Here is a 22,945-nt window from a genome sequence, read left to right as displayed (position 1 = left end):
CACTTAGGGCCTGATTTACAAAGCGTTTTTCAATGGGATTGCACTATTGTAAAGCGCTTATGTACATAGAGCCCTTAGTGTTTGGTTGCATTTCCCCGGGAAATAATATCAAACTAAAACATAGTTACTGCATGTGGTAACTAACAGGAAGGGTCTGCATGATTTGGAGCCAGGCGGGCCCTTCAGTTATGCCACATTTTGAAGTCCCATTGGACTACATGGTTAGCGCCATATTACTGCATGCGGTAATGGTATTTGTGGGGAGGAAATCTCTGGCACTGAAACCAGGTGGTTTTGTACAGCTGGTATCTATATTGAAACTCTGAATTTGGCAGAGCGGTAAACCTATTTTTATGGATATTGCATGTTTTGCCATTAACCCAAACTCTAAATGAGGCCCTAAGTGTACACAATGGGGTGAGAAGGAGTGTGGAATTGTGGGGGGAGAGGAACAAGCCTACAATGGTGGAGTGGGCACGGATGTAACATGAAGAGAAGACACGATAATATGGCATATGAAGAATAAAAGAGTGCCTTAGAACACAGTGTAATGTAACATGGTGCTAGCCCTTATAACACCAATCATTACTACTGTGACCCAGTTGTAATGAGCCAGTGGGAAACAGTAAATGTGTCGACTAATTTAAGCATATAGGTTTACGTTTTCCAAGGCATTTAAAGGTATTCTGGATAGCGAAAGAAACTTAGGACACAATATTAAACAAGTCAGTGGACACTTTAATGAGGGTTTGTGTGGAGTGTGCCAAAAGTAACAAGGCTCATAAAGTAACAACACCTTCCATGGTGATCCAATAACTTCTTAAGATGCATTGGGATAGAGTAGGTCTAAAAGCATTAAGCCTGTTGAATTTTTCAGGAGGCCTATGTATCTCAAATGCCTGGAGGTTGTGTTTTAGTGCCTGTTTTTATGTTTGGAACAATCAAATGTACAGTGGGTGCGGGGGCATTTTCTAGCAGGAAGGTTATCCTAGCATATGCTCACTGAAAATGGGGTGCTACTAACCTCATGAGAGTATACTCTGAGAAACCTGAGGGTATTTTTACTCCTAAACCCATTGGATTCTCTGCGCAGGTGGCCAGACAAAGGCCATCGCTATTGGTTCCTGACCCTAGTGGCAGAGAAGCAAGGGAGGATCACCTGGGTGGAGGAACCTTGGGAACTGGGTTTGGGGTGCCCTTGGGCGAGACATGGTATCCAAGTCAAGTCAAACAAGTTTATTCGGATTTCAAAAAAAATCCATCAAACACAAGAAATACAAAATCACAACACATAAAAATTACCATCTGTGCTCCATATCCAAATTTGATAAATCAGAAGTTCTAGGCGGGAGAATAGGATCCACCATAGGCCCCCCTTACATTCCATAATGTCCCTTTACTAGTCCAAAGAGACACAAGACTAATTGCCCACTCTAGGCACTCGCTTACATCCCCCTGCGGGCCTTTTTCCCAGAGGTGTACAGTTTGCTCCGGACAGGACATTACTATGGGTGATAGTTCCAGGTGAAGCAGCTGCTCCCGGATAGGGGAGCGAGCTGATTGCAATCCCACTGTGTGGGGCCCGCACATAACCCTCAGAGCTTCTCAAAACTTCCCTGGCCATTTGAACATTCCTAAAAACCAGTTTAACAGAGTCGGAAGAGTTTATACCCTCGCCAGCCAATCTAACACACCCCACCATAGCTTCCCTGGCCACAAAGGGACAATTCCCAGCTGTACGAAGCCAGTGCAGGCATTTATTAGAGAGGGCATCCCTTGGTTCTCTCCTGCCCAAAAGCAGTTTTGGTACCCCATGCAGAAAAACAGTAGCGGTTCTATTCCCCCCAGATACATGGCTCTTGGGGCTGCGCACCCTTGAACAGTTTCCATGTGCTCCTGTATCTCCCTCCCCAAAGGGATTTGTTCTCAAGGAGCTAGGGGGACCCTCCACCGGCATATTTGGCCTGGTACACCCAGGAGGGTGACCTCGAGCAGCGTTAGAGTACGTCAACTGCACATCCGGAATGAGGCTCGTTAGAGCAAGAACAGACCCTTCGCAGGATACAGTGTTCAGAGGTTGCTGTGGAGGGTTGGGTCCGTTACCAGCAAAAGGCATGCTGGAAGACTCCCCCAGCGAGACCACTCCACCGTTCCCCTCCCCGCTCCTCCCCTGGGCATCGATCAGTACCAAAAGTAGATTTTTAATGACAGCTAGTTCGGAGAGCACCTGTGCGCAAGGGCAACTTCCAACAGTATGCACCTCCTTGGGTGTTGGACCAGAGGAGGGATGACTGCCGTGGGTGATGGACTTGAGCGCCCTAAATGATGGTAAATTAAGAGAGGAACTGGACCCTAAGGTCAATGCAGGTTGGTTCTCACTCCAGGAGCTGCAGATGGAACTGGGAGGGCGATTGTCTTCGGTTGCTCTAACAGTTTCTATGTTCATTGGGTCCAGGGTAGCAGCAACAGTGATTCGGGGGGGACAGTCAAGAACAGAACCCAAGAAGGACGGGAGATCAAGGGGCAAGCATGGACTTGCAAGGTGCGGGCTGAGTGGGGTGGTAACTGGTACAACAGGTGCCAGGGATGCTGATGAAAGAACTAACACATCATGAGCCCCCTCTATGCAAGTCCCAGGAGCATTAGCCAGCAGCAAAGTATCTGGATTCCCAGTTTCGGCGAGCAAAGTCTCCTTGCAGGCAATGGTTTTGTATTCCAGACTTGGGGGACTGACATTGCAGCTCAGTGCTGGGAAGCTAGCAAGATTGCTGCAGGCCCCCACCCCACATTGTGATCCTGGGATGGATGCTTTCATACCCTCCACAGTGTGGATGGGCCCTCGGAGGTCCAGGTCAATGTCCAGGTCAATGTCAGGGCATGAAGATGTGAGGGTCTTTGCTTTGGCTGTTACTCCCTGTTGGCATCTTCTTTTGACAGCCAGGAGCTTTCGCGCTGTAATATGTTTGGAAGGGTTGGTGGCGGACTCGCACTCGGACTCGGAACAGTTCAGGAGTGAGGGCGGGGTGGATGGCAAAAAGCTGCCTGTTTTCCTGGCCGGTTTCCTTGGTACGGCACGGCCCTTAAAGGACCTCAAGGATTTTAAAAGTGACATAACGGAGGCCCCCCGCAGCTGGCCTGATCAATCTGGGCTGATTTACTGAGTGTGGACCCCAACAAACTTCTCAAGCTCAACCCCTTGTAGGAGACAATCACGAACAGTCAAAAGGTGTGTAACACTTGTCGGCAATTACTTTTCTTGGCGCCCCGTCCAACAGCCCACACAGCCCTCACAGAGAATGCCTCTCTCTGCGCCCGCCGAACACCTGCGGCGCCAAACACCGCGCCCTTGCCCCGCCGCGGGCTTCACCGCTGCGGGGCTAGCGGCCGCGGCATATGTCCAAGGGGGCGTGGCCACAGCAACAGGAAGTCCCTCCGGGGACCAGATAAGCGCCAAATACCTCGCCCTTGCCCTGCCGCGGGCTTCACCGCTGCGGGGCTAGCGGCCGCGGGATATGTCCAAGGGGGCGTGGCCACAGAAACAGGAAGTCCCTCCGGGGACCAGATAGGTGCCAAACACCGCGCCCTTGCCCCGCCGCGGGCTTCACCGCTGCGGGGCTAGCGGCCGCGGGATATGTCCAAGGGGGCGTGGCCACAGCAACAGGAAGTCCCTCCGGGGACCAGATAGGCGCCAAACACCACGCCCTTGCCCCGCCGCGGGCTTCACCGCTGCGGGGCTAGCGGCCGCGGGATATGTCCAAGGGGGCGTGGCCACAGCAACAGGAAGTCCCTCCGGGGACCAGATAGGCGCCAAACACTGCACCCTTGCCCCGCCGCGGGCTTCACCGCTGCGGGGCTAGCGGCCGCGGGATATGTCCAAGGGGGCGTGGCCACAGCAACAGGAAGTCCCTCCGGGGACCAGATAGGCGCCAAACACCGCGCCCTTGCCCCGCCGCGGGCTTCACCGCTGCGGGGCTAGCGGCCGCGGGATATGTCGAAGGGGGCGTGGCCACAGCAACAGGAAGTCCCTCCGTGGACCAGATAGGCGCCAAACACCGCGCCCTTGCCCCGCCGCGGGCTTCACCGCTGCGGGGCTAGCGGCCGCGGGATATGTCCAAGGGGGCGTGGCCACAGCAACAGGAAGTCCCTCCGGGGACCAGATAGGCGCCAAACACCGCGCCCTTGCCCCGCCACGGGCTTCACCGCTGCGGGGCTAGCGGCCGCGGGATATGTTCAAGGGGGCGTGGCCACAGCAACAGGAAGTCCCTCCGGGGACCAGATAGGCGCCAAACACTGCGCCCTTGCCCCGCCGCGGGCTTCACCGCTGCAGGGCTAGCGGCCGTGGGATATGCCCAAGGGGGCGTGGCCACAGCAACAGGAAGTCCCTCCGGGGACCAGATAGGCGCCAAACACCGCGCCCTTGCCCCGCCGCGGGCTTCACCGCTGCGGGGCTAGCGGCCGCGGGATATGTCCAAGGGGGCGTGGCCACAGCAACAGGAAGTCCCTCCGGGGACCAGATAGGCGCCAAACACCGCGCCCTTGCCCCGCCGCGGGCTTCACCGCTGCGGGGCTAGCGGCCGCGGGATATGTCCAAGGGGGCGTGGCCACAGCAACAGGAAGTCCCTCCGGGGACCAGATAGGCGCCAAACACCGCACCCTTGCCCCGCCGCGGGCTTCACCGCTGCGGGGCTAGCGGCCGCGGGATATGTCCAAGGGGGCATGGCCACAGCAACAGGAAGTCCCTCCGGGGACCAGATAGGCACCAAACACCGCGCCCTTGCCCCGCCGCGGGCTTCACCGCTGCGGGGCTAGCGGCCGCGGGATATGTCCAAGGGGGCGTGGCCACAGCAACAGGAAGTCCCTCCGGGGACCAGATAGGCGCCAAACACCGCGCCCTTGCCCCGCCGCGGGCTTCACCGCTGCGGGGCTAGCGGCCGCGGGATATGTCCAAGGGGGCGTGGCCACAGCAACAGGAAGTCCCTCCGGGGACCAGATAGGCGCCAAACACCACGCCCTTGCCCCGCCGCGGGCTTCACCGCTGCGGGGCTAGCGGCCGCGGGATATGTGCAAGGGGGCGTGGCCACAGCAACAGGAAGTCCCTTCGGGGACCAGATAGGCGCCAAACACCGCGCCCTTGCCCCGCCGCGGGCTTCACCGCTGCGGGGCTAGCGGCCGCGGGATATGTCCAAGGGGGCGTGGCCACAGCAACAGGAAGTCCCTCCGGGGACCAGATAGGCGCCAAACACCGCACCCTTGCCCCGCCGCGGGCTTCACCGCTGCGGGGCTAGCGGCCGCGGGATATGTCCAAGGGGGCATGGCCACAGCAACAGGAAGTCCCTCCGGGGACCAGATAGGCACCAAACACCGCGCCCTTGCCCCGCCGCGGGCTTCACCGCTGCGGGGCTAGCGGCCGCGGGATATGTCCAAGGGGGCGTGGCCACAGCAACAGGAAGTCCCTCCGGGGACCAGATAGGCGCCAAACACCGCGCCCTTGCCCCACCGCGCCCTTGCCCCGCCGCGGGCTTCACCGCTGCGGGGCTAGCGGCCGCGGGATATGTCCAAGGGGGCGTGGCCACAGCAACAGGAAGTCCCTCCGGGGACCAGATAGGCGCCAAACACCACGCCCTTGCCCCGCCGCGGGCTTCACCGCTGCGGGGCTAGCGGCCGCGGGATATGTGCAAGGGGGCGTGGCCACAGCAACAGGAAGTCCCTTCGGGGACCAGATAGGCGCCAAACACCGCGCCCTTGCCCCGCCGCGGGCTTCACCGCTGCGGGGCTAGCAGCCGCGGGATATGTCCAAGGGGGCGTGGCCACAGCAACAGGAAGTCCCTCCAGGGACCAGATAGGCGCCAAACACCGCGCCCTTGCCCCGCCGCGGGCTTCACCGCTGCGGGGCTAGCGGCCGCGGGATATGTCCAAGGGGGCGTGGCCACAGCAACAGGAAGTCCCTCCGGGGACCAGATAGGCGCCAAACACCGCGCCCTTGCCCCCCCGTTCCCTAGTGACAACCAACCCAACCCTTCCCCAACCTTCATGGGTTGTTGAGAGTCAGCTCCCCTTATTCCTTCACACATGTAAATGGACATTACTGGGACGAAGAAGAAGCAACTAAGAGCAATGAAGACTATACTCTTTTACCAGTCTGGTACTGGGACGAGGAAGAAGCCTGTTGAGAGTTGTAAGGGTCAGGCATGTCCCTTTAATTGGGATCATGCAGGGCTAATTGAAGATTTGCACCGACAGCCTGTCAAAGGGCTGGAGGTGTATAAAAGGAACCCAATCCAATGTGTGAGAAGGAAGGTGGAAGCAACAGCAGCAGAGAGGCCAAGAGAAGCAGCAGGAAACTGTGGCAAAGAGGCACGCCGAGGTCTGCCAAGGGAGACTACCTGTAGAAGCGCGTCATGTGAGCTGAAGCCCTGTTGAGCACATCAAGCGCTGGAAATGGAGCCGTGCAGAGAGGCCGTCCCTTTTCATGGAATTTGAAGCACTCGTTCCCCTGTGTTCAGAAGGTGACACAGGAGTTCCTAAGGGTAGGGAATTGAAACCCTGATGTGGAAAGCCGCGGGCCGAGTGATCCGCGCTGCTAGGAGGTACTTCAACACAACCAGTCAGTTTCTAGCAAAGGAGAAACTCGGCATGCAAGTGTTTGAACTTTCAGAGAGGAATACATTGTATCGGAGTGGTCACGTGTGAGAGACAGCATGTTCTCGAAAGTCTCTGAGCATTGGACATTGCATTTTTTAAAGTGGATAAAGAAGTATTATACCGCAGGCTGAACAACTAGTGTGTTGTGAGTGCAACTTGCGCTCATTGAACACCAAACCTACATCATGGGTTGTCTCCAGTGAATCCTAAACTGAACGGAACCTTAACAAGTACAATTCCAGATTTAATTGAATACCGAACTGAGTGAAACTGTCGCAAGGGAAGCCAAGAACTGCATATTAGAAAGAATTACCTTTTGAAGCAGAACTAATTAAGACTTTGAAGTTGCTTTTGAATATAATCACAATTTATACCTGATCCTTCAACCATATAAAGCAAAGGCTCACGAGTGGCAAAGACCTTTACAGAGATAAAAGCCAATTTTGGTGTTGTTGCACTTAAGTCTTGGGGAAGGGAATGTTGAGGCTGGGACCATTTCTACTTTTTTGTATTGTGCTGAACTTAAGTCTTTTAGAAGGGAAAACTAAGACTTGAATCCGTTAATCAACTTGAGGACAAGGTCTCAGGACTCATTGGTACTTGGATTTGTGTTACATAGAACTTGGGGAAGGGAACTCTGAGCACTGGTGAAAACAACATTATTCTAAGTCCAAAAGAGGTAACTGAGACTTTTGCTAAAACTGTTTCATGCTTGAGGAAGGGAGCTGAAAGGAAGCTGCGAGGGTTCCATGTCTTAAAATCGTGGCAAAAATGGATGTGGAAACAAAATATCGCAGCAAAAATGCTGTGGTTTTGCCGCCACAATCATGTTAAGGATGCGTTGGACACCCACGCAACCCCTGGATCCATTATACCATTTAAGGCGAGCAGGGGACACCCCTGCAACCCCTGCTCCCCTTAAATGGTATACTGGGGTACACCTTTACTGGGTCAAACCATAGCATTTTTGCCGCAATTTCTTTCACCAGCGACATATTTGCCGCGATTCTATTACCCAATAACACTGCGAGCTAGAAGAGGCTTAGAACTTTGTGTTGGACACTGTTTCTTTTGGCTGCTGACATCCCTACACATTGTATAGATTAGTTGTGAGGGCAAGTATAGGCGTTGGATGCAGACCGATTCTTGTTGAACTCTTTGACTCAGACTTTGATTAGTTTTATTTGGGTAGGAAAATCTCACCTTATCGGGCAAGTTAGGCCCTTTTCTATCCTGACATTTACGTTAATAAAACTGTTTTGAATTCTGAATCTGTTGTCTGTGTCCTTTTTCATGATGCCTTTACAATACCCTAAGCATAGAGGAAACAAACATGCCAGGTCTTTTCCACACCATCCGTAGGAAGCAAGAAAGGCTTCATTACATTAACTCTGGTGGATTTTGTATTCAGACGGACATGGCTGCAGGACAGAGTAGGAAGGAGCCACTGGATATTAGTATTGTTAGGTATAGAAAATCTCTGCATGCATCTACTTAATGTATTTCCTTTGAGGGGTTGAGGGGGCACAATCAAATTGGATTTGAACTTCTGACCTGATATATTGTTAAAGCAGAGATTTCCTGGACAGAACATGTCGAACCTTGTTGTATATTAGGGTGGGGGGGCGGGTGGGGGACTTGTTGTTGAAATTATTTTTATAACTGATTCGTTCTGTCCCAGGTTAAATGATAATCTCCAAGGGCTGGTATATAGGACTCCCTGGCTTTCCTATAGAGGGTGGATACTCCTTTAGGAATGGGGCAAGGTCACGTTAAATTGAGTGTTGTATAAGCTCTCAGGGTTCAATGTGTTAGCTTTAGATAGAGTGTCTCTTTTAAAATAGGTCACGAGGGTCACCTAGAGAGCACACAGATTATTTGTTTTCCATATGCGCCAAGATTCAGTTTGTTCTGCTCGGCTTCAACTGTGCAATAGAAATACTTTGGAAATAAAATGTTGAAATTGTAACTTCAGGTGGAGGTTGTGAGTGTTGTGTGCTGTGCACCAATCTTATTTTAGGATTATATCCATCAAGTTAAAAAGGTTATTAAACACTGCGCAGAGAAGCAAAGGTTGTTGGTGTGCTTCATAGACACATATTTTGGTAAATAAACACAAACCAGTTGTTGGCATTGACACGGTAGGTATTCTGCTCCTCGGGCTCATCAGTGGAAGGCCGGGGCTCCTCTTGCTCGCTCTCTGAGGCACAGGGCTGGTAGGCTAGTTGGAGGGCCTTACTTCTCCTGCAGCCCATGAACTCAGAAACTTTCTGTCGTTGCCCGCTGCCTCCGTCCTCGTGGTCTGAGAAGTCTCTGAGGGTGCTGGATGTTTCGCTTTCCTCTGCGGTCCCATCGGCTTCCCCGGCTGGGTCCATTTCAGAATTCATAAGCGGCTCCTCACAGGACATGCTGGCTGCGTGCCGGGTCGGGAAAAGAAAAGGGCCAAGAAGATCTGATGTGGAGTAAAGGAGACCATACGATAAAGAAGTGGCAGCGGAATGCTATAGACACCCAGAGAATTCAGATGTTCCCATCAACCTGTTAAGGCAGAAAAAAGAAAAGTTTGATCAAACACCATACTGCCCATAATATACTGCAACCAACAACCTAAACTCCCTGTTAAATAAATCAAAACTAAACCCTTCACTCAACCCTATCACGATCCAAATCTATTTAGCACGCACTCCCATGAACCAGCCCTGTGGGAGTTGGAACCTGGTTTGTATTGGTGCACACATGAGCTCTGAAGCCTGTGAGGAGCAGACCATGCTGGAACGACTGGTCAGGTAAGAAGTGACGATCATTGTGACAGACAAAGACTGGATCAGAAGGCGGCTGCCTTTTGAGTGAGAGAGGGGCTAGTTTGGTTTGGATAATTTTTTGGAGACCATTTTACAGGGAGCAGCCTTGCACACTGGCACACCAATGATTTTAAGTAGAATTCTCCAATATAAAGGATGACACACCCTAGGAGACCGGGGGTGGGGGGGATGTTTAGAAAGCAGGCCTTCATTTCAAAACTGCTGGCCCAGGATAGAACATATCACGTCTAACATGCTGCTAAGAAGTTCTGCAAATATGTCCACCTCCTTGGAGGTACAGTTGTAATTGTAATGGGTTAATTATAACTCGCTTAATAAACAGAGGTTTCTAAGCGTGGACCCGGGGATCGAACCTTTGTTGCTCAGCGTCATCTTGCTGCCAAGGTGAGGGCATTGTCCCTGAGCTATCCTCCCGAGACAGTTCAAAATTCAAACACTTCTTAGCCGGTTCCTAATACTCACTTAGGACAGGGATATGAAGATATGTTCAGTGAGACAAACACTTGTTACTAACGGTATGCTCTGAAGGATAGCACTAGCAATCTTGTACGCTTGGGTTTGACAGGATATTCTCAGAGCCATTTGCCATAAGAGTTGTACCTACTCCTGACTCATTTAGGACGTGATGGGCAACTACAGGCTGGAAAACAACAGTCGTGGATCATACACGATTTGATGCACTCAAAAGACAAACCCAAATCAGAACAAAACAAGAATAAAAAGGAACCCTTTTTATTTACCAGTTGAACCATCAGAACCTTCAGAAATCGATTCACTTTCAAAACAGATGACAAGGGCAGACTTAAGTAAGCTGACGTACGCTTTCAAGGAGAAGGCGACATCCGTCAAAACTGACCACAATGCAATTAGAGGAGCAGCAGATAATGTGGGAGACTGAGTATGAAACTAGAGACGCTTGATTGCAATACCACTAAAACATAAGCAGATGTTTTGGCGAGAAGAATAACCTAGAAAAGCAGAAGATGCACTTAAGGACCTTCAAAAACAGTTCCTGATATGATAACACAAGGATCAGAGAATTTGCAAAGTATCAGAAAGGGACAGCATTGGAAAAAGATATACAGGCGCTTTTAAAATAAAGATTCTTGGAGACACAGCAATCCACTTGAGCAGAAAGACAAAGTGGGCCTGCCACTGAATAAAAACAAATTACAACTACGATATTCTAACAAGGGTGCACTTTTTCCAAGAGGTCTTACAACACAGACAAAGAGGGGAATTCCTTTACAGGGGTCAGGAACTACACACGTCTACCAAAACCCAAGCTCAAATTTAATCCAAAAGGGAGTGAGATTACTGATAACGTTTGAAAGGAACTATTTATCTGCAGACTACTCTTTAAAATTAATGTAATCACCAACTAGTTTACATGAGGCATTTACAAGACACAATAAAAAAGCAACTCCTGCATGCACTGAGTCTGCGGCTATGCTGCAAGAAGAGCATTGCCTGCAACGCTAGGACACAACAGGCAATACAAATATCCTCCTCTCCTCCCCCCTCTCTAATAAAATGAGTAGATGGCTCCTCACAGACAGTTCATCTGACATATTTTATGGGATTCAAAGGAGGTTGATGCCCATGGGAATTGGAATTAACAACCCTCCCGCCACTTGCAATCTGCCAGTAATTACGGCAGGCCAAGTGGCGGGAACAGTATTACCGTTTGGTGGTATCCCACGGGATTTACCGGCTCATTATGAGGGCCAGTGTCCTTAGATTGCATTAATTTTGTTTCTCATATATAATTGGACTGTATCTATGAAATTATATGTGCAGCACTTATGGGTTACCTTTACACAAACAAGGGAGAGTGACTAGCAGAATGCTAATGATTATTCAAATAGTGATGACTGGCCAGTTAATGGGCAATTTATTTAGAGAGTCTTGGTACTTAAATGGAACCAAAGTTTCTTTTTTGCACCAGGAATTAATCGAATGGCTGGCTCTAACTGAATCGCAACTGTACTAAAAGTACATTTCAAGTGTAGTTGAACAGAGTGTCATCTGAAAGAAGAGACAAGCATGAAGCATGGTTACCTTGGCATTAAACCTACTATGCTCACACATTGAAATTGATAGCAAACAAGAGGTAGGCTCTTTTATAGTGTGCAACTATTTTCTTAAAAATCAAACATATCTTGAACATTTCAATCCCACTTGTTGTGTCAGATCCTTGCTAATTGTATTTTTTCCTTGGTTGAAATGTTAATATGTTATATACATTCGCTCCACATTCTCCTACACATGTTTCACCACATAGGTTTCAGCAATTATCCAAAACCTATGGTGCACTTCTTCAGTACTTGAAATATATTACATCAACATCCTAGTATCTGGTTAGTTTGTCAATTGTTAATAATACATATATATATTTATATCTTTAGCATCCAATTCAAATGAAGACTGAGAAAAAGAAGAACAATAATCTATGAATAAGAAAAAGAAAATGTATGACAGCAAATTTTAATTCTAACATAAATCTACATTCCATTTGCTCCAGGCCGGTCCGATAGCACAGCGAGTAGAGTGATTGCTTTGACATCTGTGCAGAGCCTGCTGATGCAGGTTCAAATCCAGGCAGGGCCAAACTCAGCCTTTCATCCTTCCGAGGTCGATAAATGAGCACCACACAGTGTGGGTAATAATAAGCAGCGCTCAGATACCTGAGGGTTCGTAGCGCTATATAAATGCTAAATTATAATTATTATATTAAAACAACATCACGACATGTGAATTACACAGACATCACTGTGAATTACAAATTCATACTCAAATCAATGTACTTCCCCTTTATATATAACATATACAAAGACATTGTAATTTCAGCATCAGAAAAGCAACAAAAAACTAGTGCCTAAAATTGTATAAACTATATTATCTATTATTCTAACATGTTTCGTTCCCAGGTGGCATTCACAGGACCTCTTCCAGAGGCAATAGGCAAATTTTAGAAAAAGTCTAAAAAACAGGGGACAACAAATTGTACCAAAATATGAGGCAACCCTATTCCTAGAGACAAATCTACAATTTCTTGATTATGTAGTGAAGGTGGTTATCTACATGATTAATCCTACCTTAGTCCATTCCAGTATCTGACGTGACTGACTCTACTGTGGGAAATAAATCACAAGTGGTTCCACCGATTGCTTTGATTATGAAGGACCTTATGAGAGCAGTTTGATTATGAAGAACTTTATGGGAGCAGTCAGGTTCAATGGTCTCCAGTTACCCTCCTAAACAGAAAAGAGACGAGTACGGTCTTAATTGGCTGACTTACATGTACCTATTATTCCTTAGTACCACTATCCAATTTTCTGTGCACTTTATGGTGCCTTGTCATCCAGACTACTGTTGCTTGTTCTCCAATAGTGGTCTCAGGTGTGAAGGGGTAGACACATGTGTTCTCAACTGCTGCCTCTAGTACATGGATAGGTCTAGAACAAGGAATAGAAGTGACTTGTTCATTGCACACTTACTCTACTGATAGCACATTTTGTCACAATGTTGACACTGGGACACCAATTGGCACCCATTGTGGACTATTTGGGACTCGTTCATCACCATATACCCCCCCTGACAATACCTGTGCATATTTTGGCCTTTACTTTCCATTTGCAAGACTTTGATACTTCATTATTTAATTTCACAAACTTCATATCCCATAATGCACCTTGTGGCAGTTCTCCTTCCCTGGCTATTCCTATGCAGCAGTCTTAGAACTACAATCCCCAGAAGGCTTGGAGATCAGTGCTGCTTTCACTTTCCCAGGACCAGAGAGGGAGGAGGCAGATTACCTCCAGGTGTGGTGCTCAAGGTGCAACCAATCACTTAGACACTGTTCCTGCAAGCCCATTTCACTTTAAGTCAGGACACCTTATATACTACTGTGCTGTATTAACATCTAAATTGTGCACCTTAGATACTACTGTGCTGTATTCACATCTAGACAGTGCACCTTTGATACTACTCAGATCCAACTGGGCTGTATTCACATCTAGATTGTACACCTTAGATACTACTATGCTGTATTCACATCTAGACAGTGCACCGTTGATAATACTCAGATCCAACTGTGCTGTATTCGCATCTAGATTGTGCACTTTAGATTCTACTGTGTTGTATTCTGCCTGTCACACACATTTAGAAACTGCTCCCGTTACCCTGTCTCACATCTAGATAGTGCACCTCACACCCTTAAGATATTACTTGTTGTAGTCTGCCGGTCTCTAACGCTTAGAAAGTATTCCTGTTAGCCTGTTTCACATCTAGATAGATACTACTGTGTATTCTGCATGTCTCAAACACTTAGAAATTGTTCTGGTTGGCCCGTTTCACATCCAGATAGTGCACCTTTGTTACCACTGTGTTGTATCCTACCAGCCTCAAACACTTAGAAATTTTTCTTGTTAGCCTGTCTCGCATCTAGACAGTCACTACTACGCTATGTTAAGTTAATCTTCATCCAATCAGGTCACAGAATACTCCACAAGTAAGCGCCTTTTCGGATTTAATTATATATTTTTTCTGCAAGGTATGTTTAAAGAACTGTCACGTTACACATTACCTATTTGAAAGACATATTTCAAGCATAACAAAACAGTCTGTATAATATGAAAAAGACAAATACTTCAAGAAATGTACTAAAGTGAGTGCTTACAACTATTTGAAAAACAATGCAGTTAAAACTGTTTAACATCTTTTCATTTACAGAGCCATTTGGACTATTTGTTAACCGACAATAGGTTTCTTTTTGTATTGAGTCACTAAAAGGCTCTGGATTCCCTCCTGAAGAACTGTCTGAGAATTAAAGACAATGAAACACGTGTCGAGGGCACCAATTACAAAGGACATATAAGAAAAAAAATCAATAAATAATTAACGAAATTATGCAAAACAATACAATTTGGATTCCTCTTTTCTTTTTCAATTAATAAGCTTGCTGAGGGTGCAATAAGACAGATTTTCGGCCTTTCTCTAAGAAAAAGACCATTTATTTCTTTCATTACATAGTCTGATCAGCCTCATAAAAGTGAAAACCAACCTGCAGCCCAGCAAACCACTACTCAGGAGAATAACTCCACATAATTTTAATTTAGAAAAAAGGCACGCCATCGAGATGAATTAAGGCTGAAAGAAGGGACCATTTGGCCCTGACCATATATTGCTAGTTTGGAAACAACTCAGGCAGAACCGAAATAATAAATCCTTATGAGCAACTCAAGTAAAGAAATCCTAAACTAACATGACATCAACTTACGAACAAAGAGAACTTGAGGCTGAACAACTCTTTACAGAACAAAACCAAAATCCAGAAAATGGAGACAAAAATCCACAATCACTAAGATCTCTGTTCAACAAATTAGAGCAGCTACAATAGAAAGAGCTCTCAAGATGGTGGGAGGTCAAAACAACGGAACAGTACCTAAAAGTCAACAGAATTCCAAGAGGCTTAAGAATCTGTATCTTTCCGTCTTTTGACGAGGAAGACATAGAAGGCTTTCAAGAGTGGGAAGAACTACTCACTCAAACGTCACGAGAAATGATGATGAGTCTCATGAACAACGCAAAGAAAGCACGACAAATTAACTAAAGAAATAGATACAACCAAAAAAGAAATAGAAGAACTCAATGTACCAGAGGCGCCATTTGAGAACTATCAAATATAAGATGATTATATACAGTGGTACACTAAAGAATTAAAAATAAAGAAACAAAAGAAATTCTAAAGAGATGAAATGGATTACAAATTTAAGAGTTTACACCTTCCAAAAAACTACAGGACCAAGAAAATTCACACTTAAGCAAAGTACTAAACCAAAACAACCCAAACCGATATTACCCACTCCACCATCCTCAGAAATTGAATCTTCTAGTGATCTAGAAACAGAACCACCACCCCTTCTGCAATCAATTTTAGAGGCAAGCACAGGCACAACATCATCAGCTTTTTTTTAGAAGAATACATAAAATACAAAAATATGAAGACTACCCAACAGTACCCCAGAAACCAACCAAACCAAGGTACAATGAACCAATCAGGACAAGGACAAGGAGGGGCAGGGGCACCAATCCAAATAACAGCTTCAATAGGAGAAGGCGTCAAAACAAGATCAAAAAATCAAAAATCACAGAAGAAAACATAGTGGTTAATCTATCCAAACTAGAGCTATCGACAGACCTTCTAACAGTACTGAACAAAGGCCTAACCTTCTGCCCACCATCTAATTCCGACTACTTTTCATTAAATGTTGATCTATACAGATTTTGTAGAAAGTTAAAACTGAAGAAGCACTTCTCTCAAACTGAAATGTCATCAAAGAAAAAACAAAATACTGAAATTCCATCAGAACTGTCAATTGTACATATGGAAAATACAGCAAAGCTATTAAACCTAGCAGAAGAGGAAGATCTATACACGGTGGAAAAACTAACAGAAGAAATGAGTATTGAAACAGATCTAAGTGAAGAAACAACAGTAAAACCACGGTCAACCTTCACACCAGCACTAGCACAAGAAAACATAATAGACCTATTTCACAAAGTAACTTCATTTTTTATTTTTTTTATTTTTTATTGTGATCTTTAGTTTGTACAAACTTTTATCACAGAATTTCCATGTGGTTACTTCATCATTGAATGTTAGAGTTTTCCCAAGCTATTTACTTCTTGGGTTCAGGGGTTAACATTTGAGTCTTTTATTGTTCTTTCAAGATTGTGTCTAAAAAGTCGATTATCGACTATTTCACAAAGTAACTCTTAATGAACTAAGATCCCAGTACATTGGAGGCAGATTAAAAAACAAAAAACAGAATTCAATGTGGCAAAAAGAGAAAAATGGACAGAGCAACATGTACTAACGGATATGGAGAAAGATTTTCTTACCACCAATTTCCAGATGCTGGGTACTATATATTTCTTACCCAAAATCCACAAGCCTTATATCAATTTAGGGTTGTAAAGGTATACCCGTACAAACACCGTTGTCAATTTCATTTTGTGTAAATAACCGTTACCTTGTTTGTAACGGTAAACCGATTGAACTGATGTTTTTGTTTTGCAAGTGTACTGCACTCCAATGAATGTATTGCAAATTGCATATAGAGCTGGGCTGGCTGTGTTGTTCAGTGAACCTGGAGGAGGTGGAGTTTGCTCAGGCCCAGGCTGGGCTGGGCTGGCTTCATCAAGCCTGGGAGTGGAGGAGGTGGAGTTTGCCCAGGCCCAGGCTGGGCTGGCTTTAGTGAGCATGGAGGAGGTGGAGTTTGCCTGGGCCTAGGCTGGGCTGGACTGGCTTCAGCAAGCCTAGGAATGGAGGAGGTGGAGTTTTCCCAGGCCCAGGCTGGGCTGGCTTCAGTGAGCATGGAGGAGGTGGAGTTTGCCCGGGCCTAGGCTGGGCTGGGCTGGCTTCAACAAGCCTAGGAGTGGAGGAGGTGGAGTTTGCCCAGGCCCAGGCTGGGCTGGCTTCAGTGAGCCTGGAGGAGGTGGAGTTTGCCCGGGCCCAGGCTGGGCTGGGCTCGCTTCAGCAAGCCTGGGAGTGGAGGATGTGGAGTTTGCCCAGGCCCTGGCTGGGCTGGGTTGGGCTGGCTCCAGTGAGCCTGGAGGAGGTGGAGTTTGCCCTGGCTAGAACATTCCGGAATCAATGCACGTGTCACTTTCAGAGACAGTTGAGGCTCTGTTTGTGCTCCATATAAACCCTGCTGTCACACTTCCGAAAGCTACGTGCTGTGCCGTATTTCAAAGGTTCCAAGAAGGTAAGCAGCCCCCACACCAGGACCTCTATTTCTCTTTCTTCCCTCCCTTCTCATGGCCTTCTTTCCCGCTTCTCCCCTTTTGTTGAAATCTAGGCCCATGTGATGATGAATGTGCCCTGAACACGTTTTAGTGAGAATTAAATGTGTTTTTATTCTCTATATGTGTGTTATTGTGAGCCTGAATGAATGTCCATGGTGCGCGATAATCTATCTGTTGGCAGATGAGGGTGAAATGCTACTGAGCGCATGATATGGTATGGCATTTATAACGCGCCTATAAACAAAAGTGTTTGTAACCTATTACCGAATCACTTGTTTACAAATACCCAATTAGCATTCACATTCACAATATATCCTTTATTGAAATCGAAACTGCATCCTTCTCCCTGTGCTTTTAAAAGCGCTCAAGATGCTGATAGCATGTGCCTCGCTCGCTTCTGCCACTTCTACTCTCACAGCCAGGCGTTCAGAGGCTGGGAGGCTCCAAACTCTCCAACTCAGATCTCACACCCTCTGCAACCCACCCCCCATGGGGAAGAAATCAACGCATACATGCCATTCATGGACACATGCGCAGGGCATTTGTGTAGGTAAAAACGCACACGTTTCAATGTGTAGGTGTGGGTAAATATGGAACATGCATCGTGCTAAGGTTGTTCTGAAATGAGGCATCCCTACTCCCCTGACAGGGTCCAATCCCAGAACCCGTCACATCAGCTTTTTGACGTCTGTTCTTTTGCACCCAGAGGCAATTAATTCTGTAGTGTCTTTACAGCTTGCACACTATAAAACCACAAACCAATCAATAATGTGCATGCAGTTAACTTTGCACTAAGATTCTACATGTGAAACTGGAACCACGGGCCAAACCGTCTTACTTGCCCTGGCTGCCCTCCCCAGCTCTTTCCAGCGTTCTCTCTCTGTATTTTCTTTCGTTACACAATGCTCCATTGAGTGCTGGCTTGGATCGTACGATATATGTTCCATAAAGACACAATTTTTTCTTCTGGAGCACATGAGCACTCTGCATCCAGAATCACTGCCGAGTGTGGGAATCGGAAAGCCAGCATTGCAGACAACCGACTGCCCAGTGCCCACTTACCTCACCCAACTACTGCATCACACTTGTTTCATACAAATGTGCGGAAATAGAGCTCTGAAAACGTATTGTAAAAGAGTTGGCATTGTTAGCAAATCATGTTCCATTCTTGTACAGTTTATAAATAAAAGGCCAATATCATATGTCGAGAATGTAGTATGGTATGAGCCTAAAAGCTAAGAGTGCTTGATTATTTCACTCCTGATAAGGGACAACCTAATTTCCTGCCCAATGAAGTGTACTACTTACAAGATGGAGAGGAGACATGAATAGACTGTGAGAGCACATGCTTGTAGCTCTTTTTTGACACGGGCATTGCGTTTTTTATGCATAACATTTGAAGCTCTATATTTTTAAACAATTGAACCCGTTTGTGTGCATCAAGCAGGGAAATGTGCGCTGTCATGATAAGTTGTCAGGACCAGTTCTGAACAAAGCAGAGCTATTGCTAGAGCAACAAGTTGGCCCCTGGCGCCCGCACCTTGCCCTTCATGCCACATTATGCCCACACCACTACCAGGAGTTCTAGGGCTTTCTCCTCTCTGCTTCAAATTATGTGTCGGGTCACTAAATGCAGTTTAAACGCATTATACGGAAAAGGAGCATCGCCATGTCATGTGGTTACTATTGTTCCATGCAATACGGTGCAAACACGAGTGCTTCAATTGTGGTCGCTGCACACATACAAAGGTTGTACACTTTCAAATTACAAGTTACATTTGCTCCTAGGGTGAGAATTCACTGCAAATATATTGCTCTTTTCTGACTGTGATCCTAGCAGTTGGATGAAGTACCAAAAGAACAATTACCAGCTGATTTGAACTAACGCGTTTGAAATGTATTTCATTGTACCTCAAGCAGATCAAAATGGGGGTTAATTAATGCACCTTCCGCCTGCTGGCGCAAGCAGCCTTCCAATTAAGGGGCCGATTCATGGAACAAATGTGCGCCGAAAATCGCAGCGCAAGCAGGCACAAGCTGGTGCAAGCGTGAAAAAGCAAGCGCACGCCCACGATTCAAGGAAGGGCCTGTGCGCGTTTCCCCAAGATGTGCGCCAAATCCGTGAGTGGTGCACACGGGCGCACACATTGCAACATCCCGACCCCCGTGTGCAACACGCACAGGGAAAGCGCACAACGTCGGCGCACACACCAAAAAGGGGGCAGGACATGGGGCGTAACACGCGGAATGGGGAAAAACATGTGAAAAAGAAGGCGTAACTGGGGAAGTACTGCAGGGAAATACACGGAACGGCCACACACACGCGAACAACACATATTCATGGAATCGAATACAGGAAACCCGCGCACGCCAAAAGAGGCGCATAGGCGTCAACACATCCGCCAAACGAAGGCAGGCGGAAGCATTCCCGCGCACAGTATAAAAGTGCACGCAAACAACAAATACGTATATCCAGCTACGATGAATGCCCATTTGTCACAGCACTGATCGTGGGACTCCCCAGGAGGAGGAGAATAGCCATGGCCCGCATTTTTTTTCCCCGGACTAGCCTTTTTGGGATGCCCGACGACCAGGTCTATGGCAGGTATAGGTTTCCACCCCGTATCATCCTAGACCTGGTCAGGGAGTGGGAAGATGACCTTACATCACCTACCCTGTGCTCCCAAGCATTGAGCCCCTTGGAGAAGGTGCTCAATGTCCTGCATTTTCTGGCCACTGGGTCATTTCAGCGGACAACTGCCATAGTGGGGGGGGGTCTCACAGGCGTTGGCAATCATCACTGCGCGCCCCCTCAGACCGCAGGCACATATGCATGCCCAGAACACCCGCAGAAAGGCAGGCCGTGGTCCAGGACTTTTACAGGGTGGCACTCTTCCCCAAAGTGCTTGGTGCCATAGATTGCACCCATGTGGCCCTACGTCCACCTAGGGCCACTGAGCACATCTATCGAAACCGCAAGCACTGGCATTCCATCAACGTGCAGATCGTATGCGATGCAAAGGGAATCATTACCTCTGTCTATGCAAACTACCCTGGCTCTACCCATGACAGTTTCATATACAGAATGTCCACCCTGATCCGGTCCCTGGAAGCTGGGCAGCATGGCGACACATGGCTCCTAGGTGAGTACAAATGCCTGTGCACATGCATGCATGTCACACACAGCCAAACACACAAATCCCAATAATCACAACCATTATCACCTCCCCAGGGGACAATGCCTACCCTCTGAGCAACCACACGACGCCAATCCGGAACCCCACCACACCACCCCAGGTAAGATACAACGCTGCCCATATTGCAACCAGGGGCAAAGTGGAGCGCACATTCGGAGTGCTCAAGTCACGCTTCCGCTCCCTTGACTGCTCTGGCGGCCAGCTACTATATGCACCCCCAGTAGTGTGCAGGATCATGGTGGCAGCATGTGTCCTGCACAATGTTGCAACACGGCAGGACGTACCGCTGGACATGGTGGTGCCCCCACATCCCCAACCACGGGCACAGGCGCTGCCCATGAGAGGGGAAAGGGCACGTGGCGAGGCAGCCCGGACCCAGCTTGTGGCCACATTTTTCACCTGAACTCCCACCCCTGCGGAGTGCACACAGGCCTGGCAGATACCAGGTGACAATCGATGATGCCAAAGAGACAGTCAACTGTCACAACCTTACCACCCTGAGAATGTTGCCACGGAAGGGCTACATTGTGTGCATCCCTTGCTACTTAAACATAACCAATCCTGTGTGACCAAAAGGAACACATGCAATGTGTGCATCACACCCCCCTGCAAAACAGGCCATCACAAACCCTGGTATGTCACCCAAACCCTCCAAACCCACATCACCCTTGTCTGCCACACCATGACATGGCATGCAATAGCAAAAGGCCAACACATGACCAATAAGATACGAAGTGACATGTCATAAATGAAAACTGGCACGAGACAATGATGCCGACATGGAATCAGATGAAATGACTGACCAATAACCTCCCGCACATGCAAAGTCAGACACAAATGCTTTCCACCAGTCGTAGCATGAACACAACACTGAATGCCTGTTCACATGCACATTGGGCATGGCAAAATCCCTACTCCCGAACCTGTGTGCTGTGTGTGTCTTCTGCAACACACTGCTCAGCACACAGCACATTGAGCAGCCATTGTGTTGCAGATACACCTTGAGCATCACATGAAAATGACAAATCAAATCAATAACCAAATGACGCATGTACAGGATACCCAAATGGTAATAGATCATGTGCTGCAGAGACACAGCGGGCCCGAGAATGCAATCTGTGTGCACCTGTGGCCATGGAAGGGTGGTTGTACGTGTGGTGGATCATTGTGCAACTGTGTGTGTCATTACGGACATGCACTCAATATATGCATGTGAAATAAAGTGACCCTCAGTGTCCTGTAAACATCACATGTGAACATTGCCCATGTGAACACCCCAGCATGTCAAACCACACCAATCCCCTGACACCTGAAAAGTAAAGACAACACAGGAACAGGCACTGACCAGCACAACACATCATTTTCATAGTACCCCACAATTACAATGTCAGAGTGCCCAAAACACTGTAGCCCAAGCAAACTGTCCAACCACAAAAGGCCCTCCCTCATTTACACATCACCGTGACCTTCTGAACAACTGTGTCTGGGGTATGTAGCCTTCTTCCTTCAAGTCTACCTGGCTACAGGAGCACCCTGCCCCTTGGTCTTCATGTTCCAGCTTGCGTGTAAATAGGGTCCAGCCCCCTCAGAGGCCACCTTGACTGGTAAAAATACCAAATCGCAGAGAACTCCAAGGAGCCAAACCCACAAACCAGGGAAAAAGCCTGTAGGCACCAAAAAAAAACAGGAAGAGTCTCCACTAGATGACTTGAAGTAGCAGGAAATGTCAAAGCACATGTACAAGCCCAATGATATAACAACCAAGGTAGCACAGTTGAACAATGGTCCAACAGGATGGGTACCATTTACGGTACATAACATACAATGAGGATGCAACAACTGATGGGTAGTGTCACAGCTCCGGTGACCAGGTGCAGGAGTGGCACAAACCAACCACCCCCTCCATGGTCTGTGCGCCTGCAATGTCAAACTTACATAGGCCTCTGAGATCCCGGCGGGGAAGGATGGTCAGGGATACGTTGTTTCGACAGACATTGGTATGCAGGATAACTGGAAAGAGGGGCAGGAGAGGGGAGTCGGTTTGGCAAGGGAAAGTAGTCAAAATACTAAAAAATGATATTGACAAGAACACATACTCAATCTGAGAAAACATGTTCATCATGCACATTGTACCAAATGAGTCAAAAGCAAGCCAAAGAGAGACTTATTTCTAGGGTGAGTGCTGGCCTCCTGCCTCCGCACTCTCAGGTCTGGTAACAAGAGCAGTTCAATGCTGCAAAGAGAGCGTGAGTTACTAATCTGAATGTGTGTTAACAACACACACACACACACACACACACACACACAACACCATCCATGCCCCAAAGTAAGTGACTCCTCCACAAACACTCCCGTCTGCTGCTTTGTACCCATACGTTAGCTTGGCCCCCTCATGGTTCATACACTGTCAATGCAGTAAAGCAGCCACATGTGGGCGCGCGGGAAATGGAAGACCAATGCGTCAAGAATCAC

General features: G+C 47.8%; 1 long non-coding RNA gene across 1 annotated transcript in view; it reads right to left on the bottom strand.

The window, feature by feature from the left end:
* LOC138472666 (uncharacterized) overlaps positions 1-22,945 on the bottom strand; it is a 458,156-nt gene that overhangs the window by 319,745 nt on the left and 115,466 nt on the right. Inside the window, exon 2 of the long non-coding RNA XR_011268654.1 lies at positions 8,764-9,180. This is a non-coding gene — a long non-coding RNA (uncharacterized lncRNA). The remainder of the gene's footprint in view (positions 1-8,763; positions 9,181-22,945) is intronic.

This window comes from Ambystoma mexicanum, chromosome 8, assembly GCF_040938575.1.
Source record: "Ambystoma mexicanum isolate Mex_15411 chromosome 8, UKY_AmexF1_1, whole genome shotgun sequence".
Taxonomy (NCBI): domain Eukaryota; kingdom Metazoa; phylum Chordata; class Amphibia; order Caudata; family Ambystomatidae; genus Ambystoma; species Ambystoma mexicanum.
This window is presented reverse-complemented; position numbering and strand designations above follow the sequence as displayed.